This window comes from Miniopterus natalensis, chromosome 1 (genome assembly GCF_054644295.1).
Source record: "Miniopterus natalensis isolate mMinNat1 chromosome 1, mMinNat1.hap1, whole genome shotgun sequence".
Classification (NCBI taxonomy): domain Eukaryota; kingdom Metazoa; phylum Chordata; class Mammalia; order Chiroptera; family Miniopteridae; genus Miniopterus; species Miniopterus natalensis.
Window position 1 is genome coordinate 86616655 of NC_142081.1, and position 27594 is coordinate 86644248.

At 47.3% G+C, this 27594-nt stretch overlaps 1 long non-coding RNA gene across 1 annotated transcript; it reads left to right on the plus strand.

Moving 5' to 3' along the window:
* Positions 1-7051: 7051 nt before the first annotated feature.
* Positions 7052-26870, plus strand: LOC148094252 (uncharacterized). The gene is made up of 3 exons (XR_015714253.1): positions 7052-7173; positions 10674-10853; positions 26703-26870. It is a non-coding gene; the product is annotated as an uncharacterized LOC148094252 (long non-coding RNA).
* The last annotated feature ends 724 nt before the right edge of the window (positions 26871-27594 follow it).

The window sequence follows — 27594 nt, forward strand, 5'->3', positions numbered from 1 at the left end:
AGAGGGCTACGTTCTACTAGTCAAGAGGATTTGGGATAACTGGAAATTTGGGGGGGGGGGGTTAAGGTTGTTATTGGGTGTGTTTTTGAGGAGGTTGCTTGTTTTTGAAATGTAAATATCAATTGGAAACATTTGTTTATAAATGTCAGCAAGAATTCTTTATAGATACACCCTCCCAATGCCCCCACAAAATAACCTAAGAATTATGCTAGAAAAGTGCCCAAGGCGACAGAGCACGTCACTAGAATATTCTAGAACCAAGTTGGCTGGTAACAATTAAATTGCCAACAGTTAAGCCTGCACTATACAACAAAAGCAGGCCTATTATGTTAAAAAATTATTTAAACTACTCAGAAGGGATGCTGGGGGAAGGTTCTGACCCATCCTTCATTAGCATGTTAGCACGTGACAGTGTTTGTTATGCTAAAAGCCCTAAGAGGTTTAGATCAGGGATAAATACCTTCAATGTGTGTGGTGCCCTTGGCTCTGGGATCACTCTCCCTGTTACATTTTCTTATTAGGCTTGTCAAGGCCCACACACACTCAGCATTCTTTTTCTTCTGAAAACTCATTCTTTTTATTCTGGAAAGTGGGTAGCACCTTGCCCAGAACACTCAGCTACCAAGTTCTAGTGCTCCCAGCCCTTCCAGGCCTTGCATTCACGCCTGCATTGTGTATGTACTGCATGCCTAGTGTGTGCCAAGCACTGTTCTAGAAATATGGTGGTAAGCACCAGTCAGAGAAGGCAAGACCTCTGGTCTTAAAAAGTGACACTGCAAACGTACTCATGTAAATAAGCAGCAGAAGAAACACAAAATGCAGACAGCGAGGAAGGCTATGCAAGACTAAAATCAGATGCTACAGAGTAATGAGTAGGGTGGAGGCTGCTTTAGAGTGGGAGTGTTGTAGGCAGCTGGAACAGCAGTGGGTGTTGGTTAGTCCCATGGGGTCAGACCAGACCTGAGTTCAGCAACCTCAGTACTTGGGTTCTGGCTAGGAAAGAATTCAGAGCCAAGACTCAAACTACAAGAGAACATTTATTTGGTAAAATTACAGAGCTGGAAGAAGCAATTCCCAGAATGAGTGGGCCTAGAAAACAAGTTATAGAGACAATGGAAGGGCCCTAGGAGCTTGGAACTGAAGAAGCTAATGATAACTTGCCTGTGTGGGGGAGAGGGGAGGGGGGAGGGAAAGGGTATGGGTGTGCTCCCAGGAGGGAGAGGGCTGGGTCCTCAGTCCTAATGGTTTTAAGGGAGGAGAGTTTAGGGGACGTCCCAGGGGAAGATCTCGTAATATTCAGCAGCTTTCCAGGTGTGTCCTTTCAGGGTTGTGGTCTCCACTGATTGATTGACTGGCATCAGGGTGGGGCCCCATCATTCAAGGCAGTCCTGAGGTCAGCTGTGGCTGGCTTTGCTGCTTTTCTGGGCTTGGAGCTGACACACAACTGAGGCCTACATATTATCTCTAGGGAGAAAAGGCCACCCTGGGGGTGACATCCCACCCTACAATTGTTCTTACCAGGCACCTGGGCCTTTCCACCCTGGTGACCTTCTGTACCAGGCCCATCATCCCTGCTCTGCTCATGCCTGTCTAACTGCCTATCACAGAAGGTCGAGGGAAGCTTGCTGACACTTGGACAGAGATCTGAATTGCAAGAAGAATCCACCACAGGAAGATGAGGTCAGTGTTCTATGCAGCTCTAAACGCCATGGCATTGGGAGAAGCTTGGCTTGTCTGAGGATCTGGGGATTGAAGCACAGTGGCTGGGGGTGGGAATGGGGGTCAGGGGAAGAAGGTAGGCAGGGACTTGCAGAGTCATGGCATAACACTCCAAGTGCGAGTGTGGTACCAAGGGGTGCACTGCCTTACTTCCCTTCAGGAGAGAACCTGCTGGAAGGAGAGTGGTCAGCTGACTGCTTCCAGCTGCAATGCCATCCAGATCCACCCAGCGTTCGACTGAGGCCGCACCCTGGCCATGACTGACCACTGCAGGGGATCGTGGGGCTCCCCTCTGGGCTGGCACTGGCTTTCTAAAGCTCCACTGTGCTCTGCAGCTCTTCTGCCCCCACCTTCCTTCCTCCTTCCTTTCCTGGGGCAGACCTGGCCCTGGTCTGAAGGCGGGCCATGACTTCTGGCTCCTGCACCCCTTTATCCTTCTCAGGGGCCCCTTGTGAGCCTTCTAGCTCTGCCTCACCTCTGCTTCCCAGAACACCCGGCCTGACTGGGGTCGGAGCAGATAAGTCAGGAGCTGCTGGGGAGCAAATCTGGAGACAGAGAAGTCTTGGTCATGCTCTGTTTGAGTGCCTTTCAGACACTTGGATGAGGTACTAAGTATCCTCTGGACCCAGGGGCAATGCTGCCTTTCCTATGAAACCAGCTTCGATATTGCAGTCAAGATTAACATCTCCATTTAGTGGGCACGTGGCACAGGCGGGCATGGTGCTAAGCACCCCGCTCTTCATAACAATTCCACTTAGAAAATTCAGAGACGGACTCAGACAGGTTATGCGTGTTGTTGTGACGCAGCAGGCGTGCAAGCTGTCCTACACCAGGGTCTTCTTGGGTATTTCAAAGACAGCTGGAACTCCTACTCCAAATTCACTCCTGTCAGAAACCCCTGAAACATCTCTGAAGTCTGTAGGATCAACCCCAGGTTTTATACAGATGCCCAAGCAGTACAGGAACTTCCAGGACCTTTATGTGCCTGTCTGAATGCTGTTAAGGGTCCCCTTTTCGGTGACAGGAGTAGCATCCCCAGCTACAAATAAGAGCTGGAAGAGGAAACAAGTCCTGGCCACTAGGACCTGGGAAGGCAGGTGACCTGCAACCCCAACCCCCTCCCCTCCAACCTGGGGAGGAAGGAGGCCTCCTCCCTCACCCTGCTTCCCAGGCATAGGAGCCAGGGCCTCCTTCTGCAAAAGTGACTTTTTCTTCTCTTTTAGGGGCCATGGGCACCCACTCTGAGTGGCAAGCTGAGGCCCACTGGCCCACAGAGCCACTGGGAAGCTCGCGGGCAGAAGCTGGAGCGCCTTCCTCCCCGGAAGAAAGCTGGCTTGTTCCAGGAGCACAAAGAACAGTCACTGGGCAGGGACGGGCTGTGCATGCTAATGGCCTGGGTGCTGGGAAAGCATGGGCTCTGCCCTGTGGGAAAGCAGAGGCGGGATTCTGCCCTGAGCCAGCCCTAGCTGGGGCCAAGGAAAGTGGCTGCTGTGTGCTACCCCCTTCCAGTGAGGGCCATCAACCAGATGCCCACTCCCCAGGTGGGCGCAGGCCATGCTGAGTCACCTATACACATCACCTGGGGACCCAGGTGAGCATCTGTCACAGGCAGCATACTGTCTAAACATCCGTGCAAACTTGGACCAACAGGTCCTGCTGAAATGTACTAACCATCTGCTTTTCCTTAGCTGTTATGAAGCAAATTATGTTTATTACGTTAATTTATTTTACTGTCAACAACCTGGAATGACACAGTTGCTGCTAAACAACATCATTATATATCTCATTCTGGCATATTACCAGAAGGCCTTTTTTTGTAAATTCAACAGGAATAAATACACATTGAAAACTGAGTCTGGGCCATGGTTGGTGTGGCTCAGTTGGTTGGAGCCTTGTCCCCTGCACCAAAAGATGGCAGCTCGATTTCCAGTCAGGGTATATACCCAGGTGGGTCAGGGCACGTGTGGGAGGCAACTGGTCCATGTTTCTCTCTGTCTCCCTTCCTCTCTCTAAGAATCAATAATAATAATAATAAATTATAGTAAAAAAAAGAAAATTGAGTCCAGGATGGCAAAGCTGTAGGTCCAGACCTGCCTGGGCAACTCACCCTTTAGGGATGGATTTCTCTAGGAGAGTCAGGGTTGTCTGGGCAAGGCTTGGCCAGGAACATGGAGCTTCTCAGAAGCCTTTGCACTTGAGCATCTGATTTTCCCTCTAAAAACTTCCCCTTCCTTCAGCAAATCCTCCCATTTTCCAGAGGATCAAGCCATGGGGACCAGGCAGAGTCCTGAGCAGAAAGTGTGTGCCACTTGAGAGCCCTTGTGATTCACTGGGGATCATCACCCTAAAACCTAATAGCCAGGGAGACTTTGGAGTTTATAGTAATTAAGTTTGTGATAACCCGTCCCCCCAGACCAATAAACTCTGTACTCCCAGAGAGAGAGGAGAAAAGAAGAATGCTGAGTAGGAAAGAGAGGGAGGGTGAGAAGACGCCTCTCAAAACCTACCAGATCAGTTGGTTCAGTATGGAGCGGGCTGCTCACGAGTAGCTGAAAAACCTTATAGAAACACCTCGATGACTCAGATAGTTCCCCAATTAGGTAATGAGTAACAGGAGGTGTGTGCAGTTTCCTGGGAGGAAAACTGAGCCTCAGACAGAGACCAGAGCTGCCTGCTGCACAGAGGCACAGGGTTTCTTTCACTCAGCTCCCAGGCCTAAGTAAGGTCCAGTCGGCACACCCCAATCCAGGACTGCCTGTGACAGCAGAGGCCAGGCTTCCTTGCATAATGAAAGGGAACTTTGCTGACCCCTCAGAAGCTGAGAAAATCCCCAGGTGGGATTTTTACAGCACAAATGACCCACTTGATCAATAGATTTGGTAGCCAGGTGCCTTCTGGGTGTCCTTGCAAATATTTAGTTTCAGAGAACAGGTCAGGTTACACACTTTAATATTGGGAGACTGAAAGGGTTGCAGCAATCAGCCTTTGTTCCCCACTTGTCCTGCAGCCACAAGTAGGCAGCCCATAAAAATGTGTTCACACAGATGGCTGTTAGTTTTATGGGCTGGGGTAAAGGAGCAAAAGAACACGGTCATGGTGAAGCTGTCCGAGAGTCTCAATTAAATGGGTCTCAGCTGGCCCTGGCCAGGTGGCTCCGTTGGTTGGAGCATCGTCCATACACCAAAAGTGGCAGATTCAATTCCCAGTCAGGGCACATACCCAGGTTGCGTGTTCCATCCCCAGTCGGTCAGTCGGGGCATGTACCAGAGACAACCAATGGATGTTTCTCTCTTACACTGATGTTTCTCTCCCCCCCCTTTCCTTCCTCTCTCTCGAATCAATAAAAAGCATATCCTTGGGTGAGGATTAATAAATAATAAATAAATAATAAACGGGTCTCAGCTGCCAGGGACACCTGGGTTCTGGGGGCCCACGAGGGACTTGATGTTCTTTAACGGCTCCCTGCTCACCCCTGAAATGGGCACAGGACTGTCCTATCCTGCCTTTTAGAGCCACCACCTTACTACCTCTCAGTCCCAGCACAGGGATGGCCTCTGCAATGCTGGCTCCTGCCCCTCCTGAACCTCAGGGTGGGCCCCCTGCCTTTACTTTTTCTCCTCTCTAGGAGCCCACTTAACCCTTGGGGAAAAGGTGATAAGTTGGTTCACCCTAAAATAGGTGCCTAAATTCTACCTCTTAAAGGACGTTTTCCATTTAATTGGGGCTCAGCCATAAAACTAAGAAATTGATTTGTTGTGGAATAATAGATGGTAAGAAACAGAGTCCTCTGTGTTTCAGTTTATTCAGGGACAAGGAGGGAGGGACCATTTCAACCCTCAGTGGGGACTCCTCTGCAGCCCTGAATTGGTTGTGAACACCCTGGCTCTTAGAGGCATTCTCCATGGGACCACAGGGCCTGTTCAGGCTCCTGGAAAAGGGAGATGAAGAAATGCTTGAAAGGGGGTGTTGGCCACGAGGTGGCGCTATTGCCCAGGTTGGTCAGATGTCCTAATCACCCGCGTGGAGGGCGAGAAGCTGCTAGAACCGCTCTGGGGAAGGAGAGAGGGTTAGGAGAGAGCGCCGCCTTTGTAGGAGTTCCTAATTCATTGTTGACCGGAGGGCAGAGTTTACAGAACAAATCGCAAATTCTTCCACATCCTTCTCCATCTCTGTTATAAAGCCTTGAGCTTCTCTTGATTGAGCAGTGTTGGGGGTGGGTCGAAGACATATGGTGGTCCATGTCGGTGAGGGGCGGGAGGACACTGCTCTGCAGATTTCAGCAGCGGTCCTAGCAGGTTATAGGGCAGAAAGGGCCGTCTTTCGGGAGGGTGGGAGCGGAGCTCCGCAGTGGGCCTGGGTCGCGCTGGGCTCTCTGCCTCCCCCTGGCCGTCCCTGAGGCTCCTCGCCCACCCCTCCTGGCTCACGCCTTAGCTCTGGGGAAAGCAAAGCATCTTTTCATGCTGAGCTTTCTTCACATAAAGTGATTACCATGTGTCAGAAATAAACTGCTTTCTGTATATAATCACAGACCACTTCGGAGAACAGTGACTTTGGATGAAAAAGGAAAACTATTTCAAAACAAAATGCTGCAAGCTCTCTCCCTCCCTCTCTCCCCTCTCCCTCTCTCTGTGGGGGGACCTAAAAAACAAACAGAAAAAGTCAGTCGGTATCTCCTCACCACTGCAGCTGACTTCCTGTGTAAACGAAAACCATGTGATATTCCATAAACGCTTCCAGCTCTGAAAGACAGGAAATGAAAACCATCACGGAAAAGGAAAGCTGCAGAATAAATTCCCAGTGCAGATAGCGTTACAGCGACATTGCTCGGGCACGAAGGCCGGGCCGCCCGCACAAACCTACAGGTCATTAGAGTGGCTGCGAACGAGGGCGGGGCGCCCGCTCGGCTCCGCGCAGCTTCTCGGGAGAAATCTGGCGGCGGTCACACCCGGGCGCGGCGCCCGCCGCTCCGCTTTCAATCGGGGACGAGCTGAGAAAGTAGTCCGTTCCTCCCGCGGGCCTCGGAGGTCAGGTCACGACCTCTCAACCACATTCAATCACGGCGGTATCCATATGCATGAGGTGTAATTAACTCTGAGAGGCCGGCGGCGGGGCCTCCCGCAGCCCGGCGTGGCGGGCGGGGCGCTGAGCCCGCCTCCCCGCTCTGCAGCTGCGGCGTCGCGCGCCCAGGGCGCACGTGTGCGCGGGGTGCGCGGGGTGCGCGGGGTGCGCGGGTCCCGGGGCGGGGCCCAGCCGGCCGCGTCGTCCGTGGCCAGCCTGGCAACACGTGCGTGCCTGTTCCCTTAGCTCCTGCCTGGCCGCAGCGCCCTGGGGCTGCCTGTGGGAAAGGGGCGCTCATTCCAAAGAGGATTCCAGGTCTGGGGTTGTATTTGGCCTTGCACCTGGGAGGATGAGACCAGGGTTCAAGCTCCAACCCAGGCTGCCCGTGGGAGCTGGGTAAGTCAGCCCACCTCTCTGGGCTTTCTAAATTGGCTCTGCTGGGAGATGAGGCTGTTGGACTGGAGAAAAAAGGTCATGTCCTTTTAAGTCCTAAGAGGCCTGTCCAGTCTGTATTTTCCTAGTTCTGAGTACTTTTCGGTTTCCCAGTTCATGACAAGCCAGGAAGTGCCGAGTTTCCATGAGGTGGCAATCTGTGGGGTAACGTTTTCTACGTTTTCCTGTATCAGTTAAGACCCTTACATTTTTTAGAAACTAACTTGAAGGAGCTTCAGCGAACTAGGGAAAAATTTATTGCTTGTGGACCCACAGCCTGGGATGTGCCTAAACTCAGACAGTTCCTTTTGTCTTTCCTCAGCTTTTCTTCTCTGTTTCTGCTGCTTTATTTTTGTTAGCTGACTGGCTTCCTCTAGGCCTGTTTCTTAGTCTACGTGGCATAGACGACGGCTCCATCCCCATTTATCAGTTTACAGCTGTTCTGTTCAACAGACAGGGCTCAAAGCAGCCCAGCCTGAAACTGCCAAATTTCAGGCACAAAATATCTGATTGGCCCAAGTTTGGGTCCCACCCAGTCCTGGTCCAATCAGCTGAGGGAGTCATGATACAAACATGGGTGCCAGGAGCCAGCCCCTGTAGCAGTGGGGACTTAGGGGGTGACCAGGCAGAGATGCCAAACCCTATCTACCACACTGACTAAAGCCTGATTCAATTAGCTGCAAGGTAACTTCCTCAGAGATGGTTCTCTGGGCTCCCGACTTAGAACTGGCTTCCCCTTATCTTAAAGGGGAGGGACAGGATTCCCCAGATGGAGTTCAGGAGTTCTTACATGCCTTACTTTCCGTAGCTTCTAGAGGGAGTCGGGAGTGAAGCCACAGACCCTGCAAGACCAGAGAGGAGGGAAGCTGACTGTCCCTTGGAGAGACGTCTGTGTCCTAGTCCCGAGGAAGGGTGGTGATTGCTGGGATGGGACATGGCTGGATCCCTTTGTCCTGCATTAGAGGAGAGGCCCAAGTTACCGCAGTAGGGAAAGAGAAAGATCAAATATGAGATGGATTGGCTCTGTAAGAGAAGCCCAGGCATGAGTCTACAGGACGGGACATGTGGACATCACTCATTCATAGGGTCGCTAGGAGTTGGAGTCCACTCAGTGGGGATTGACTCTACAGCAAGTCAAGCCCAATGCCTCTTGTTCTGAGGGAACCAGAGCCTACCTGCAGATGTGACTACCTAATCGGCAAATTAGTTCTCTTGAATGCAGATCAAGTAGGGAAGTGGAACACTTAGAGCTCTTAGTCATAAAAAAGAAAATCTAGTTTGGCTAATTCAGGAGAAAATGGATTTATTAATTGTATTAGGGTGGGCTAACCCTACAATAACCCCCAAGTCAAAGTGGCTTAAAACAAAAGAGGCTTATTTCCCATTCACAGCACAGTCCAGTCAGGGATTCAAGGACCCAGACTCCTTTCTACTAGTGGCTCCACCATCTTCTAGGGTTTGTTTTGTCTTCTACTGGATTCTGTTGGGAGATGAGAATGCCCAGGAGGTTTTAGGGAACAGGAACGGAAGTCTGTCACATCTGCTCACATACCATTCATTAGAAGGAACTCAGTCCAGTAATCACAAGTGAAAGGAAAACTGGGAAAGGTAGTCTAGCTGTGTGTGTGTCCAAGGACAAAGAGAAAATGGGTCAAGTAAGCATCTAGCCATTCTCTCAGGTCAGGGGTGGGGAACTTTTTTTCTGCTAAGGTCCATGTGTATGTTTATAACATCATTTGCAGGCCATACAAAATTATCAACTTAAAAATTAGCCTACTGTATTTGGTCAAACATTTAAGTGAATTTATTGAATTTTGGGTCCTGCCTGTGGTTGCCTTGGCAGTGCCAGACCAAATGATATGGCCCGCCGGCCAGATGTTCCCCACCCCCTGTCCTAAGAGAATGTCTAGATGCTCACTTGACCCATGATGTTAGAGCACTGAGTCACAGGCAGGTAGGAGTGAGAGTTGAGGCTTACCTTCCAAGAGCACCCCAAACCCCAGCAATAGACTCCATGAGTAGGCTGTGGTGGCCTCTCTACTCAGAAGCACTAAATGCTAGAAACCTGCTTGATTGTGCATGCCAACTCTGCTAGAACTAATGAACTTGTGGTCCCAGGTTTGGCCTTGCAATGTCTGGGAAACAGCTGTCACCACTGAAGGCCCAATGTCTCTACTATCACCCAAAACACTTTTAAGAAAGTCTGGAGACACCAGGCAAAACTCCCTTTCTCCCTTACTTCCTCCCCCCCCCCCCCTTCCCTTCAGTTATACTTCCAAGTTCAAGTCTTGAATAGGAGACTTTAAAGGATCAAGACTTCATCCTTCCTGCAAAGAAGCCTGGGAATTTGAGTTCTAATTTTTATTCTGGGAAGGCAGTACCCATATTGTGAGTTTTTCTTATAATGAAGAGATAGACAGTCATAAATGAGACAAATTTCCACCATTGTGGGGAGAAGGGATGGAGGCCTTCTGGCAATTGCAGCTCTGGCTGGGCCTAGATAAAATGATATTAATGAGGAATTATAAATTATTTTCAAGCAGTTCTAAAAGTGAAAAGGCCAAGTGGCAGAAACATAGGTTCTTGGAGTTGGGAGAACTATTAGAGGTTATCTGTCTAGTGTCAACTCAACATAGGATACCCCATCTACCAAAACTACCCTGTGATCAGTCAGTGCCACTGAAATGTTCAATGACAAGTGGCTCAGTACTGCCTTACAAGGCCGACTTTTGAGTCACTTTTTGTTCTGAGAAGGTTATTCTTTTAATGAAGCAGAAAGAAATCTGACTCTTTAGAATTTCCACCATTGGCTCCAATTCTACCCTGGGAAGCCACATGAAACAAATCTGTCCTTTGTGCAGGTGACAGTTTTTATGTTCCACCATCCAGTACTTTTTCTACTCTTCTCTGGGCTGAACAGCCTACTTCTTTCCACTGTTCTTCATTTGGTGACCTGCTTCAGAGAAACCTGTGGGCAGAAGGTCAGAATACCAACTTCCCAGTGGGCATCCTGTGAATTTCACTACTCCTTAAAACTGCCTTAGAGGGATGTATAAACACTCCAGCTTGTCTGATGGAAAAACTTAGGTGCTGAGAAATCAGGCTATAGAAGAAATCTGGAAATCCAGGGTCCAGGTCAAGATTTGAAACTACTGTCCCAAGTTCTGCAAACACCCCTCACACTAGATCCCATCCTCCCTAGATCCACCCAAGGGCCCCCATCTGTGTGCTGGGCCCCTGGGCTTGCACAGGTTTTCAAGTCCTGGAAGATGTGGCCTAGAGGCACTTTGATGGCCCCACTTTGGGGGCTATCACATTGACTACTTTCAACAGTAGAACATGCTACTGTGGGGACATAGGAATAAGTTCTTTGGTAAGAGCCTCTACAGCATTACCCCAAATGTGTGAGTATGGTGACTTATAAAATTAAAGACTAGTTTACCCTGAATTTTTCTTTCTTTTAGGAAAAAGAAAAAAATTATATTCTCTTTCTGAAACCACTATCTGCCATCTCTGCTGCACTTGGCCTAACAGGTCCCCACAAGAAAGGAAGGGCTTGTTTATTGGAGGAATCACCAGCGATTGTGCAGAGCTGCTTTGGAAGTGACTGCTGGAACAGACGTATGTCTCGGGAAAGTTCAGATGTGAGTATTTCACAGGATGCCTCAAGCATCCAAACCCTGGACTCAAATTATGGTTCATTCAAAAGTCCTGGATCTTTTGCTGTCTCTGTCTTTATCCACTCTTTTCATGATTACAAAGGAAATAAATGCTTATTGTAAAATATATGGAAAATACATGCAAATATAAAGAAAAAATAAAAATGGCAAGAATAGCCACTGCTAATAATTTAGTGCCTTTCGTCTGGGTTGTTACACATGTATTTATGGATAATGTTAACATCATGTGATAGTTTGTAGACATTTTGCTCATTTAATATTGTATTCATGAGCATTTTGCCATATGGATTTGTTGAGAATATAGCTTTAAGGCTGAATCACATTCCTTCGTTTGCTGTTCCTCAGTCAGGAAACATTGTGTGTGCTAGGCACTATTGCAGGCTTTAGGTGTACAGAAGTAAATAAGAAAGGCAGCATATGGCTCCTGTGGGGCTCCTCACCTGGTAGAAGAGGCAGAAGTGGGAATCAGTCATTACAAAAGTGGTGAGTGCAATGGAAAAGGGCAGGGCATCACACTAGTGTGAACAGAGGGACCTGACAAGGTCCTTCAGTGGGGGCCAGGGGTTGGGGAGCCTTCCCTGAGGAAGTCCTGCTCTAGCAGAGCCCTAAGGGGTAAATGCTGCAGGAGGAGGTCAGATTCCTGAGGGAGGAGGCGGGAAAAACAGAACTTGGCTGTTAACTGGATGTGAGGGAGGAACAAAGGATATCATCAAGGTTTCTTGTTTGAGTGGCCAGACGATTGCCCCATGACCAACCTCCTGGTCTAGAAACTTTAAGTTGTTTCCATTTTTCTTCTTCTGCTATTTATAATGCTGCAGTGAACATGCTTAAACATAAATCTGTGACTGCCTCTCTGTGACTGTCTTCAGGATAAAGGGGTTACAGGTGGTAATCAAATGACAGGTTTTAAGGATTTGGATATATCTTATCATATCTCCTTCAGAGAGGTCTTCCCACCAGTGGCAATGAGAGGACTTGTTCTGTAGCTCCCTCAACAGCAGCAGTAATAGGAATGATGATAACAATGGAACATGTATTAGTTCTCCTGAGTGGCAGGCACTATTCTAAGATCTTCACATATTTTTACTTATTAAATTCTCATAGCATTACTCTGAAGTAGGTGCTATTATCCCCATATCACAGAGGAGCTGGGCTGGAGGGGACACAGAAGTTAACTAACTTGCCCACTGTCACCTTGCAATTAATCAGTAAAGCTGACATTTAACCCAGCAAGTCTGACTCCGGAGTCCATACTTTTGACACAGAGTAGTATTTTGCTTAATGTGGCCAATTTCATATTTTTTTTCTTAAAGTTGTACTTCTTTGAACACTAGTAAATCTGAATAATTTTTTTCTTTTCTGTCATGTATTTGGACATGCATTTTTGTATATATGTAGTGAGGGGTGTAGAGTTCTTGATGTGGTATATTATGGGGAGTGTGTGTATGTGTGTGTGTGTGTGTGTGGAGTGTGGGTGTCGGGTGTTTGTGTACCTGTGTGCATTGTTCATTTATACCCACAAAGTCATGTGGGTCTGGAGTCATGTAGATCAGTGGAAACTGTAGCAAATGATGTTTCTGAGGAGCTTTCTTCTTCCTCTGTAAAGTGAGAATATCAGGATGTGCCTTTCCATTTTGGAAGAGTGGGGGGCAATGAGAGAAGACATGCCCAAGCACTGCCCACAGTAAGCTGGCTGTGGTCAGGGTAGTATTGGCCATGGGGTTGCGCTTCATGGTAGCATCTCCAAGAACCTGCTTCGGTCATGCCTGGTATCTGTCTGACTAAGGTTTCCTCTCGCACAATAAGACTTGAAAGACAGCCTGAGACCTGGCCAGGGGGGGAACCTTAGCTTGGCCAGGCCCTCTCTTTGGGGTCAGGAAGGATAGATGTGCTCTCTAGCAGTTCAGGGCCTGGGGAAGCCCCTTATCAAGTGACAGGAGCCTCTTATACTTCTCTCCCCCTTTCTTGGCCCCACTGAGCAGCTTTCAGTGTGGGCCTTGCAGGGGCCCTTGTCCTTTGGCACTGGTGAGGGTCTTCCCACATATTGAAGACTTTGCAGCCTGCAGGAAGACAAGCAAACATAATAGAGGATAGAATTAGTAAACAAAGCCCACACAGAACAAGACCACATCTCAGGAGGCATGGTTGTCCAGGGGATGCCACCAGAGGACCTGCTAGAAGGCCCCTTCCTAAGCAGTGACCTTCAGATGGTATCTTGGCCAGACCAGGGAGGGTCCCCAGGACCCAGTGGGCTCTGTCATGCCTGGAACAGGTTTTTCCCAGCAGGGGCACCTGCACTTCTATCTCAGCTGGAGGGGTGGGGAGTGGACCTCTGGCCTGAGTAGGAAGTATAATTGTAAATGGAGTGAATCTTTTATTTTACCAGAACCAGATGTATAAAATACCAGAAAAAAAAAAAAAAAAAGGAAGCCAAAGGTTAAAAAAACAGACTACTGCCATCAGGAACAATGAAGTTTTATTGCCATGCTTGTCAATGGCATGGTTTACAAGTGAAAACTCAGTGCCAGACATACTGTGCAGGACAGGGGAGAGCAGAGACACCTCCTGCTGGGGCTGGAGAGCTGCAGAGGGACAGGCATCCCCATGCGAGAGTCCAGAAGTCCAGTGCTGCGTGCAGCCAGGGCCTCCCCTGGGCATACCTCTGGGTCCCTGATTCCCTCGGCGTGGACCATCCATGCAATTTGGAAGTTTATCTGTGCCTTAACTTCTCCAATATCAGCCCTTCGCATCTATGACCAAAGTCTCATCATTGTCTAAGTGTTCAGATAGTGGCTTCGATATTGCATTCCCTGGCTGCTATGCTTAGTTGCCACATCTGCTGGATGACAATCCTATGAATATCCAACTGAACCATGTTAAGACCTGGGTTCACATTTGAGTGTGACTGTGTACACAGTTCAGCCATAATCAAAGCATCCCCTTCTATTTTGCTCAAAACCCTCCAGGGCTTCCCACCTCCTTCCCTCCAAGCAAAGCAGGCGGCTTCCCAGGGCTCTCCAAACCCCATGGTAGCCTCCTACCCTTCTGGCTCACTCCCTCACCCCAACCCCACAATCCTGTCACTTCTCCACCAAGCAGGCCTGCTTCACTGGAGGCCTTTACTCCTGCCCCAATACTCTGTCTCTAGGTATCAACATGTCTCCCCTACTTCGAGTCTGCTCAGATGTCATATGCTAGGAGGCCCTCCCTAAGCATCCTGTTTCAAGCAGCAACCCCTTTCACCTGCACTTTCTGTCCTCTTCCCGCCTTGATATTTCTCCAGAGCATTTCTCACTTTCTAGAGTCCTGTTTAATTTACTTATGTTATCCATGGTCCTTGCACCCCCACCCCCCCATTGTAAGCTCTCTGTGGTTTTTATATTTTATTTTATTTTATTTTTTATTTTATTTATTTTATTTATTTTATTTTATTATTTTATTTTATTTTATTATTTTATTTTATTTTATTATTTTATTAATTTTATTTTATATTTTATTTTATTTTATTTTTATTATTATTATTATTTTTAATTTAATTTAATTTAATTTTAATCTCCTGTAATCCCAGTGCCCAGAACAGTACTTGTTGAATGAATGAATAGCATGTGGGTTTTCTGTGCAGGACACTTCAAATAACAGGTTGGGTTTCCCTTTCCCTCCCATCCCTGGCTACCTAGGTGTGCTTAGGGAGTGCAGTCCTTGCAATCTCAGTATAACCTGAGCTGAACAAAATTAAAAAGGCAGATGTTATAGAAAAGAAATGCTAACAGTATTCCCCAATCGGTCACGTATGTTGTCTGTAATTCTCAGTTCCTCCATCAGCATGGGCATTTGTATGGGACATCCCTCATGCATCATTTCACACCCTCTTAATCCCCATCTGTGTGGCAGCCCCCACTGCAGTGACCAGTTCCGTGGAGACTGGCAGGCTTTGCTGGGTGCAGCCTGACGGTACCTTGCCTCAGGCTCCTGCAGTGACCTACCTCTTGATTCCTGGTTCTGGGTATCGACTATGCTCGTAGGAAATTCTTGGCACTTACACATACAACTTGGAAGTGTGGGGGATATAATGCCCGTGGATTCATCCTCAACCAAGGGGGCAAGAATTGGCAGGTAAAGGCTTCTGCCTTTTGTCGCCCCAGCAGAAAGTTGAGACAGCACTTAGAAATTCCTCAGAGCATCTCTCAGAAGAGTATCAGTTGCCTATGATGGTGGCCATGTGGTAGGTGGGTGGTGATAACACCTGATATGCAATAGTACCATAATTACTCAGATTGCTACCTGTGATGGATTGGAGGGGATGCAGGGGGAGGTGGGGCATTGGGATGTGTGGTAGCTGTGGCATCTGGTAAGTATGGAGACCATGGTGATTGTAAAGACTGAAGTTGGCCAGGTGTTGTTACCTGATAGGCTCAAGAGTGCCAATTATCAACTCAAGGCACACTGTGACAGCCAAGGGGCCTCTGTGACATCATTTAAGGAAACAGTTATCACCTGCAGTCCACAGGGCAGGCCATGATAATGATTAGACCCTCGATTTAATAAGATTGAGAGAACCACAAATGATATTTAATACACAACCTGGAGAGGTCTCCCATGTCCAATTCAGAGCACTGATAGAAGAAAAGTAGAAAAAAAGATAGGAAAAAAGACTGAGGTCTGAAATGGGGCATTTGGGTAGAGAAGTCCAAAAGTCTTGAACCCTGATTTCCCTGAATATTCCATGCTCCACTTTCTAGAGGAGGACAGCCTCTTCTTGCCCAGAGACTCTACAAGGGTCTTACCTGAGCAAGTAGCTTAGAAATTACACCTGTTTCTCCTTTTCAAGATTTACCTCACCACATGTGATGATTAATTTTGTATCAACCTGACTGGGACACTGGACTCCCAACTAGTTGGTTAAATATTATTTCTGAGTATGTCTGGGACAGTATTTCTGGATGAGATCAGCATTTGAATTGGTGAACTGAGTACAGCAGGTGGCCCTTCCCAATGGGTGTGGACATCCTCCAATCCACTAAGGGCCTGAATAGAACAAAAAGGCAGAAAAAGGTCAAATTTACCCTCTGCTTGACCGGTTGAGCTGGGACGTTGCTCTCCTCCCACCCTAGGCACTCTTCTTGTTCTTTGGGAAGATAAGTAGTTAGGTCTCAGCCTAGCCTCAGTGGGGAGTGCTGTCCATGCTTCCAGAGCAGGTGGCCTGTATCCTAAAGGAATTCAGAATCTGGCAGGCACTAGGGGAACAGGTGTGGGAGGAGCTCTTGGCAGCACTGGACTGGGAGTGGGAAATCAGTGGCTTATAAAGGGGAGAATTTATTGACTAGGGGATATCACTCATGACTTGGGGTTCCATTCCTGGTGAGGACACCTGGAGCCAGTCAGTTCTCATAGTGTCAAGGCGGCTTCTTGAATGTAGGGTGTAGTGGTGGATTTCAGTGAATGAGCTGAAGATGCTGGACACTTGCACACTATTGCCGAAGACACTGGAAGACTCAGGGATGTTGACCAAGTAGCTGTGACAGTGAAGTATACACTGCAAGGGAAGGAGGCACTTCTGGCACTAAAGACACTAAAATCCAGACACTAAAATATTCTTGCCTGTAGGGTACCCTCATGTCTTCGGATCCCGAAGTTAGGGTTATGGCAAGACCTACACAGGCCCAGGAGCTGAAGGGTAAGCTCCCTGCCTCATTTATTAAACAGGATACATCAAACCTTAACTCTTCAAGTTACCATTGGTTTTTCCAACATGTGTGTATGTATACTTGCATCATTTCAGTGAAAGCAAAGGAAAGTGCATGGTACCCTGGCCAATGGAACCAAAATATTATCACAAAATATAATAATGCTATAAGGTGGCGAGTGCTAAGTGAATCAACAGAGTGTGGTCAGAGCCCAGACTCACCCACTTATATGGAAAACATGGAGCCAAATGGGTGAGCCACCCAGAGAGAGGCAACACCCATTGCCTTGCCCACCCCTCATAGTTCTTGGCTCCTGATATTATAGAATTAGCTGTAGAAGGGCTTTTTTAGATCCCAGCAGAACTATTATGTACCTGTCATCTTGTTTAAAAATTTGCAACCCGTGTTTGCCTCCTTGCCTACCTCGCACCTCACCACCTTGGATCCCAGCCTGGCTAACATGGGTGAACATCTCTGGAGGCCTGACCAGGTCCTGTGAGCATTATCACCCAGTCGCTGTGATCCCTCCTAGGCAGAGGCAGGAGGTATGATTCATAGGGCAGTGTAGGGGCCTTATGGGGCCCTGTGGCAGCAGCACAGATGTGAGATGCAGGCTGCAGGGAGGCACAGGGCCCACTGGAGGCACCTTCCCCTTCCTTGCTCTCAGCTGGCTGTGTCCTCAAGACAGCAGTAAGCCAGTGAAGCAGCTCTCTGACCATGCATATCTAGAACCTTCCCTCCATTTCCCTCTTCCCTCAGCCCAACTTATCAAGGCAAATGCAAGGCCCCATCCACAACCTGAGCTGGGCTGGAGGCGAGTGCTGTTAACTTAATGTATTGCTGGAGACGGAGACCGAATGTGCTGACTGAACAGATTCTAATAACTCAGAGGGAAAAATCCATATTGCAAATTACCTTACTTACTTACAAGAACTACTTATTCTGTGGGAACCACAGCACGTTCATCATTTTCATTCTCCTTGAAGCAGCATGAAATGACACACAGGTGAATTAGGGAGTTTCCCCTCCTACCTATAAAAGGAGGGTAGCAGAAAATATGAATACACTAAAATCTTATAAAAGTAATTGACCCAGGTGGTGGCTTTGATCCTTATGTCTGAATACTTTCCACATTTGATAACATTAAGTGGTGATCCCCTCCCTGAGACAAAGGGAAGACAGTCATCTGTCACCTGGTCTGCACGAGGTATCCTCAAGACAGCATGCATTCTCAGGATGTATTCTCAGGGTACATTTCTCAGGGTGTATTCATGGGGTGCGTTCTCAGGATGTATTCTCAGGGTACATTCTCAGGGTGCATTCTCAGGATGTATTCTCGGTGTATTCTCAGGATGCATTCTCGGTATATTCTCAGGGTGTATTCTCAGGGTGTATTCTCAGGGTATATTCTCAGGGTTTATTCTCGGGATGCATTCTCAGGATATATTCTCAGGGTTTATTCTCAGGGTGCATTCTCAGGATGTATTCTCGGTGTATTCTCAGGATGCATTCTCAGGATGCATTTTCGGTATATTCTCAGGGTGTATTCTCAGGGTGTATTCTCGGGATGCATTCTCAGGATATATTCTCAGGGTGTATTCTCAGGAAGTATTCTCAGGATGTATTCTCAGGGTGTATTCTCAGGGTGCATTCTCAGGATGTATTCTCGGTGTATTCTCAGGATGCATTCTCAGGATGCATTTTCGGTATATTCTCAGGGTGTATTCTCAGGGTGTATTCTCGGGATGCATTCTCAGGATATATTCTCAGGGTGTATTCTCAGGAAGTATTCTCAGGATGTATTCTCAGGGTGTATTCTCAGGGTGCATTCTCAGGATGTATTCTCAGGGTTGTTTTCAGGGTTTATTCTCAGGATGTATTCTCAGGGTGTATTCTCAGGGTGCATTCTCAGGATGTTTAGGCCTCTGCTGGGAGCTGGTGGAGATGGGGAAGTCCAGAACAGAGCGTTTACTGCCCACAGAGATAATTGTCAATAATGCAAGAGAGTATAAACTGAATGTCTCTTAGAAATTCTGATGACATGGCAATTGTTTGTTAGAAACACAGGGAAGAGGAGATACACAGCTTGCCTGCCTGGCGCTGCACCCTTTGTGGGTTAAACCATGATGAAATAAGTCACATGTTATCCCATTTTGCAGCTACAGTTCCAAAACCCAGGGAACCTTAATAACTGGCTAGGGTCACACGGCTGGAAAATGGCAGACCCAAATCCAAGCCCTCTGACCCCAGATCTGCTACCTGTTTACTGCACTCTAGGAGAGGGGGCAGAAGATTATTTTAAGATGAATACACAACATGAAGGAAGGAGGGAGATAGGAGGGCTGCTGGTAACAGAGTACACTTGAGATTGCTGTGGAGGGCTTTCCTAACAGCAAGAGATCCCGACCCCATGAAGAGGCCAGCTCCCAAGGTGGGCTTGAGCATTGGTTGCATCTTACTGTGACTATTTCTCTGCCCTGTTAAAGGGGGCAGGGCAGATAGAGGCATGGGGAGTCACTGGGCATTGGGGGTTTGGAGGAAAGCTAAAGAAAAATCTCAAGTCCACAAAGCCATATTTTTCTGAAACTGGGGATACTCTGGAGTGTTCACCAGAGGTCAGAATAGAAGTGCCCATGTTTAAAACTCATAATTCATAACCATGTCATGTCCATCATATATAAAAAAAGGATTTTTATTAGAGCCTAAACATTAAAAGGTCTTCATTCAAATTTCATTTAAGCCTGAAAGTGGTATTTTTCTGAGGGTTATAGACTGTGTTATTAATACTAGAACAACTACTTTTAACTCCACAGTGTTTTTATCCATTGCAGCCAGGTAAAATCATAATGCCTATTCTTTTGATAGTGTTGTTATTTTACATCAGATGGCAACGATTTCAATTTAAATGATTTAAATGATTCTCTTTTACTTGAGTGTGGAAAGAACTTAAAAAATTAATAGGGTGACTTACAACAAGGACCACTTAGGTTTTTCTCATACAGACATTTAAACTTGCCTGTCTCGAGGACAAAGGTTTGTGCTGTTATGGAGAGATGGCTCTGTCCTCCCGCAGCGCCTCACAAAAGGCTCCAGCCACTAAGCTAAGTAGCTCAGAGGCAAGAGGAGGAAAACACACTCTCTCATGGGGCTGAGGCTCCTCAGGAGCTTAAGAAGGGCCTGTGAATGGCTGTGGTGTAAATTAGCAGGTGCTAAGCATCACGGGAGAGGGGCCAAGCACATGGGGCTCACATAATGGAACATCATCTTTGGTAAAAGGAGATGGTATTTTAAATGTTCATAACAGCATTATTCATAAGAACCCCAAAGTAAAAACAACCTAAATGTCCAACAACTGCTGAATGGATAAACCGTGGCCTATCCAAACAATGGACTATATTCAGCCATAGGAATAAAGTTCTGATACATGTTACAGTGTGGATGAGTCTTGAAAGCATTATGCTAAGTGAAAGCCAGACGTAAAAGATCACATATTATGTGATGCTTTTATATGAAATGTCTAGAATTGGCAAATCTTTTTTTTCCTTTTTATTGAATATATTGGGGTGACACTGATTAACAAAATTATACAGGTTTCAGGTGCACAATTCCACAAGACATCATCTGTACACTGTGTTGTGTTCACCACCCCAAGTCAAGTCTTCTTCTATCACCATTTATACCCCCAATACCCTCCTCCCCCTTTCCCCCCACTCCCTTCCCCTGGCAGTCACCACAGTGCTGTCCCTGTCCTTGAGTTTTATCTCTGTCTCTTTTGTTGTTGTTGTTCAACCCTTCCATCCTGCTTACCCCCCCCCCCAACAGTTGTCAATAAAATAGGCAAATCTTTTGAGACAGAAAGTAGGTTGGCAGTTGCCTAATACTAGGATAAACGGAAAGATTGGGGAGGAGTGATGGCTAAGGGGTGCAAGATTCCTTTTGGACAGTAAGTTAAAGTGTTCTAAAAGTGACTTTGGTGATGGTTGCACAACTCTGTGAATATACTAAGTCATTGGATTATATACTTTAGTCATGTGAATTGTATGGTATGTGATTTCTATGTCAATAAAACTGATACTTGGGGGGGGGGGGGGGATGCCCTTATGTCACAAGTTGCTTTTCTCTTGGTGCTTTTAAGATTCTCTCTTTGTATTTAACTTTTGACAATTTAATTATAATGTATCTCAGTATGGGTCTGTTTGTATTTTTATTATTTGAAACTCTTGATCTGGATGTCTGTTCCTTTTCTTATCTGTGAAGCTCTTTATCTGACCTTCAATTCTAAATGATAGCTTTGCTGGGTAGCGTAATCTTGATTGTAGGCTCTTGCTTTTCATCACTTTCAATATTTCTTGCCACTCCCTTCTGGCCTGCAAGGTTTCTGTTGAGAAATAAGCTGACAGTCGTATGGGTGCGCCCTTCTAGGTAACTAACTGCTTTTCTCTTGCTGCTTTTAAGATTCCCTCTTTGTTTTTAACCTTTGGCATTTTAATTATGATGTGTCTTGGTGTGGGCCTCTTTGGGTTCTTGTTTGGAACTCTTTGGGTTCTTGTTTGGAACTCTCTGTGCTTCCAGGACTTGTAAGTCTATTTCTTTCCCCAGATTAGGGAAGTTTTCACCCATTATTTCTTTAAATGAGCTCTCTGTTCCCTCTATCTCTTCCCCTTCTGGTACCTGTGTGATGTGTATATTGGTCTGCTTCATGATGTTCTTTAAATCTCTTAAGACATCTTAACTCTTTTTCATTCTTTTTTCCTTTAGCTCCTCTAATTGGATGAATTTCACTGCTCTGGTTTTGAGTTCACTGGTCTTTTCTCCCACTTGGTCTAGTTGCACCCCTCTATTATTTTCAGTTCAATTATTATATTGTTCAACTCTATGATTTCTTTTTGGTACTTTTTAATATTTTCTATCTCTTTGTTAAAATTCTCACTTTATTCACACATTGCTCTATTGACCTCACTGAGCATCTTTATAACTATAATTTTGTATTTTCTATTGGGTTAATCACCTATCTCTCTGTTGAAGCTACCAGCACTATCTTCCCTAAATACAGGTCAAAGCATGCTGTTCTCTACCTGGTCCCCATTGCTTTACAAAGTCCTGAAATCTTCAAGACTCTTTTAGCATCAGAAGGCAGTGAACCCTTCTCTTTCTTATGCATGCCACTCATTTTCATGCCAAACCATCAAAAGCTAGGGGAGAGGCCTGAGACAGGGTCTCCCTCACAGCCCTCAGAAGGAACCAACCTGCTAATACCTTGATCTTGACCTTCTAGTGTCCAGAACTGAGATAATAAATTTCTGTTGTTTAAGATGTTAATTTTGTGGTACTTTGATTTGGCAGCCCTGGCAAAATACTCCAGGTAAGCAACAGAGCTAGAACTCAGGTGCCCTGATTCCTAGCCCAGGGCTGAGGCCTTTGAGCATGCTGCATATGTCTAGTACAAGTTTCCTTACTCAGTAAACTCTTGGACCCTCTCTGAATGGGGTTTTTATGATCTTCATCCTCAGAATGGAACTTGCTTTGAAGTCCAAGCCAAGTTGAGTTTGGAACTTGGACTGGAATTGAAGGGTCTGGAGGAGCTGATTCCTCCAGGTTACATGTGTGAGTGAAAATGGGTGCTGAAGATGCCTTCCCTGCATATGAGGCCTGACAGGATGGCAGAACCTAAGCTATAATATGCAGGCTTTAAAGGATTTATGTTGCCCTTGAGAGTATGATTTTCTGATTACGACTAAAATGGCAAGTTTGTGACCAGCACCTTTATCCCAGGCATTTGGCTGCTCTTCTTACATTCCTCCTCCAGGCCCAGATGTCTGAGGCTGGAACACTGGCTGGCTTCAGGACTTTTAATTCAATCCAGATATGTATTCAGTCCTCTTACCATTTGGTCAAAGAAAGGAGCTATAAGAGACATTGTCTGGCTTGAAAGAGCTCACCATCTGTATATGAGGCTAGACCTGCTGCCATGAGGAGAGGCAACAATAATCCACCATGCACAGGATCTCACCACTCATGACACCGAGAGGATGAGTTCAGAAGCGTAAGGGGTTGTCATCATCAATGGAGAACTGAGGCCGCCTGACCCTGTCGGCCTCACAATACTGTGTTCCATGTTCAAAGCCACCTGGAACTCATCATAAGTAACAGGAGTATCAGAGGGTCAAGGTAGTTGATGATCTTTATGTCTAAATGCCATATCAGAATGCGAACTCTTATGGATGAAACAAAAAACAAAGCCAGAAGACAAGCCCTTAGGATTCCCTGAAGTTAGGGAGGCAGATGAGGAACCAGTGAGGATCTAGAGCTCTGTGGTTTTCAGCCCCTTAGCTGACCCTGGCCAGCCCTGTCCCCACCCAAGTAGGACTCCTGGACAGCTAATCTAGACCTCAGCCCTGGCCTGAATCACCCAGAGAACCATCCTCCCGTGGCCCAGCCAGGCTCAGACCTTTGAAAATGAAGTTTTTCTACAAAGCAGCTTTGAATACAAACAACAGCCTCTTCTGGAAACCACTGCCTCGAGCTGTATGAGGCAAAAAAAGCTCAACAAAAAAACCCAAAAAACAACCCGCAGATTAAAGTCCATGATACATTTTGTACATAGTTTGTGGTTTTATAGTTACTTTAATCTTTTTTCCCCCTAAACTCCTCCAAAGATTTGAACATCAGCTGAGCCAATACACAGTTGCACTTCTAAGCAACAAAGTTGTAAAACTAGACGCTGGACCTTGTCCACAACAGTTTTGTAACATCTCCAAGAGCAAAGGGTGACATGAGCTATTGAAACAGGTCCAAGTAACCATTACTATGTTCTGTGTCAAAGAGCTGCTTTATTAAAGTCTTAACACCGTAAATAAAGCAGCTGAATATTGTGTCTCCATCTTATCTCCATACCCCAGGTCTACACGATCAAGTCAATGGTCCTGGAGGCTGTACTGTGTCAACCCAGCGTCCCCCCTAAGCTCTGCCTACAGGCTGCACTGTCACACGCTGGGTTGGTGGAGAAGGAGATGAGCACCCTACACAGGTGCTAGACTTCATGACACCAGCATTTCTGGTCTCCATCCAGCCCTCATAGTGGGCTCTCAGCTGTGTGGCTAACCCAAGCTTGATGGGACAAGATGGTGTTTTCTTTTGTTTTTCCAAAGTCTTGAATTCAGACAAAGAGAGGAATTGTGTTTTCGGCTCTACCCTTTGTTTTCTGGTCTTTTCCAAGTGAAGCCTGAGACCTACAGTCCAGGACAGCCCAGCAGAAGAAACTACTGGACAAGGAAAATTGAGTTACTCTAATTACTTAGCATCATAATCTAATCTAAGAGTGTTAACATTTCAGTAGGTGTGAAAACAAGAAAGTTGCCTGGAGTTAATTTGTGTACACCACAGTGAGAGGGCCTGGCCTTTGTAGTTGGATGGCCTGGGATTGAGCCCTGACTACGTCCGCTGGCTATCAGCTGGCCGCCTCATCCTCACAAGAGGCAGGGAAGTGCCCTTGTGAGGCAGCCTTGAGAGTGTGAGAGGTGGTCACTGCACAATTGTGTGGAAGCATTTGTCTGACGTTTCGCAGCTAGTCACTCCAATCTTTGTGAGTTTTATTTCCCTGTTTCCCACCCTGAAATAACCAGGTTTGGGCTTCCTGCCCCTCTGGGCAAAAATACAGTCACTGCCAGGAGCAATTCCACTGAAGGGGCACCACTTCTACTGTCCCTGACCTGAGTGAGCATTTAGCCTGCTGAGAAATGGATGTTTGCAAAGTGACCCTACTCACCCCAGAGAAGTTCTCTGAGGCAAATAGTGGCCTGTCAGCCCTGAAGCACCTCTGAGTGTGGGTGCGACAGAGGGGCTGGGGAAGCCCAATCCCCACACTCAGCCAGCAGTGAAACACTGGGCAGAGGGACAGCTGGCCCCAAGAGCCATGAAAGTTGTAATGAGGCAGGCATAACTCTCCCCCTAACCACCCTCTCCCAACATGACCAGTTCGAATTCCTTACTATGGAGTCAATGAGCTGTCTTCAGAAGGGACCCCAGGTTAAAATGCATATTTGGGAGGTGGCAGATATTGATGCCACAAGGCCCATGAGAACCTTAGGATGTGTTTGCCAGAGAAGAGTGGCCTCCCTGGCAAGAGGGGTGCAGGAGAGGGGTGGCATCTCTGTCTGCTCAGGGTACACTTCCACACAGTCTTGGGCCCTACCAGAAGGATGCAGGGCCAGCCCCGAGAGCCTGGCTGCTCTCTCCAGGGAGCAGACCCTAAGGGGACAGCAGCTCCTGTCCCCCAGGCCAACTGCCGCATCTGGAACAGGGAACTGAGCCTTCCAGGCTACTGGTTTTGATTCTGTGGATGGTGAGTCTGGTTCTCAGGGACAGCCTTGCCAGCATCATAGTGCCAGACTTGGCCTGTCCTTCAGGTGCCAAGTGTCCAGTGGCCTAGAAACCACAAGGCCAGTCCCTAATCATTGGCAGGTTTTCTGGTCAGCTAGTACCATACAGGCCTAACTTTGGGCTCTGGGGACCCATGACACTCACCCCTCCCAGCTCAGCTTGTCTACCTGAAGCACAGTCCTATAGGTGACATCCAAGGACACTGAGGTCAGTGAGACAGTCTCGTGGTCCCATGAGTAGAGGTGCCTAGGTGGCTCTGAGCCCTTTGCTGCATCCACATGAAAATGATGGGAAGAGAGGGAGGATTCCAAGTGGGGTTGAAGAGGAGGAACCATCTGGAAGGCAGGACAGAGGTGCCAGAGCCAAGGGAAGGGGTTTCCAGAGAGGAAGGGAATTGAAGGCTATAAAGAAGAGGCTGGTGTGATAGAAATGGTGGTAAAGTCACAGAATGGCAGGACCAGGAGTTCCTGATGGCCCAGAGGACTAGGCCACACTGGAGTGACCTGAGGGAAAAGGAAGAGTCAGGGTAATGGCAAGAAACGGTGTCCAGCATCCAGAGAGACCTGCCACCTGCAAGTAACCCTGAGTCGTAGTGGGAAGCATTTCCCTTCCCCATTATGTTCCATTCCACCTGCTGCTTTCAGAAAGAGCCTCTATCTCAAGTATGAATCCCCAGCACCCCCTCCACGCTGCCTAATCTTCCTTCTGATGGGCAGAGAGCAAGCCCCAGACTTAGAGGCTTCCAAAGGCCACAGCTAAATTTTGATGACACTGTTTTGTTTTCATTGCATTTTTATGGTTATCTTCTATGTCTGACAAATGATACTACTTTTCCCATTAGTGAAGTAGTAGGCAACTTCGTTATAAACTAATTTATTGAAGGGAAAATGTGGTATGTGGATATGGCAAAGATTATTACAGTGCATAGTGGAGCAAAAAGGTGGCACAAGTAAATATCCACAAAGGAGTGAGGCTGGCAAAGGCATGGTGCAAGGAGAGCCCTGGAGCCCGAGGCCACAGGGCTGGCGCGGCTCCTTCCTGATAGGTCAGGGCAGAGGCCTCAGTTCTCAGGCCCCACAGTTTGTGGTAACTGAGCAGGAGGATGGCCTTTGCAAATTGCCTGGCAGATCAACCAGCCCATTTCAGCTACTCAGTCCATATCATTTTAAATCTGAATTTTTACCACTTTGGGGTTTTTTGATAGCTATCTTTGATAACAGAATAACACTGCCAATATGAGGTGAAGTAACACAAACATCCACCTTGTGGCCACTTGTCTTGATCTCCTGATACTGGAGATGTTCTGTCAGGATGGCACCAGCCCGTGACCTGTTCTTTCTTTGGTGAGTTCTCTTTCAAGACTCAAGCTGTCTGGGATTGAACAGCAGAAGAGAAATGCAAATAACTGTTGTTGTGTCACGTATATAAGCATGAAAAACCTGGCCCATGTCTCTCCCTGGTGTGGAGAAGGAAAGAGAGGGGGCATTATCATTTGACCAAAGAAAACCAACACACAGTTATGCCACACAGACACAAGCAGAATGAGCCATAGGTCTGTCTGCTTTTTTCCTTCTTGACCCTGTAAAGAAAATAAAGCATACCTGTGGGGGATGTAAATAGTGTGTGCTGTTACCAAGTCCTGTGTGTTCAAATTAAGGATGAAAATCTAATGCATATGGGTCTAGTATTGAAAATTTTATGATGTTCTGAAGACAAGATTGTCATTCATCTGTTCCCTCATTTCCCCCAGGAAACTCCACTCCCTGCTTATCGCTCCGTGTTCCCTCTGCAGAGCCCCAGTGTCTCCACCAGAGAAGAAAAAACGGATAAAACAACAGGTGGCCTGTGGGATTTGCCTCTAATGAAATGGTCTAGGAGGCAGGAATTAACTTACAATGTGACCAGAATAAAGCTGGAGTTTAATTGAATCCACATTATGTTCACTGTTCTTCCTTTCTTATTAGCCTTCTCCTGTGTCTGTTTTCTTCTCCCTCCTTGCGTGCAGCTTCAGTTGAGAGCGGTTCTCTCAGCAGTCTTAGAAAAGAGAATGCAGGACGGATGTGTGGCCGCTTCTGCAGCCTTCCCCGAGTCGGGTCACTCAGGGTCGGCAGGGCCAGGCGGGCTGGCACCGAGCCTGCATATGCCCAGACTTACAAACTGAACACTTTGCATGTGTGCGGTTTATTGTGGGTTAATTGTGGAGTTGTACTTTGATAAGCATGTGTAAAATGGGGGAGGGGGAGGAAAGGGAAGGGGGAGGGAGGGGAGCAGGAGGAGTAGGAAGGAGGGAGAAAGCAGCAGCCCCTAGGCCCTCAGCTGGCTGAGCAGAACGGGGCGGGGCTCCGGCTGCACCCCGCCCTGGTCTGACTTGGAACTATGAACACCCTTAGGTGGACACTGGGCCTGGGCTTCAGCGTTCCACTGGATTTCATTCCAGTTCATTCATTCACTTATTTATGGGTAAATTTCTCCCTCCCTCTCTCTCTTCCCTTCCCTACCCCCCTCCTCCCATCCCTCTCCTCCCCGCCCTAGCATCACCCCCTCACACAGAGGGTCCTCAGCAAACCTGGGGTCACACTCCCACTCTGCATGGAGCACAGGTCCAGCTCCAACTTTGTTCTTCAGTGCTCACTGGCTCTGGA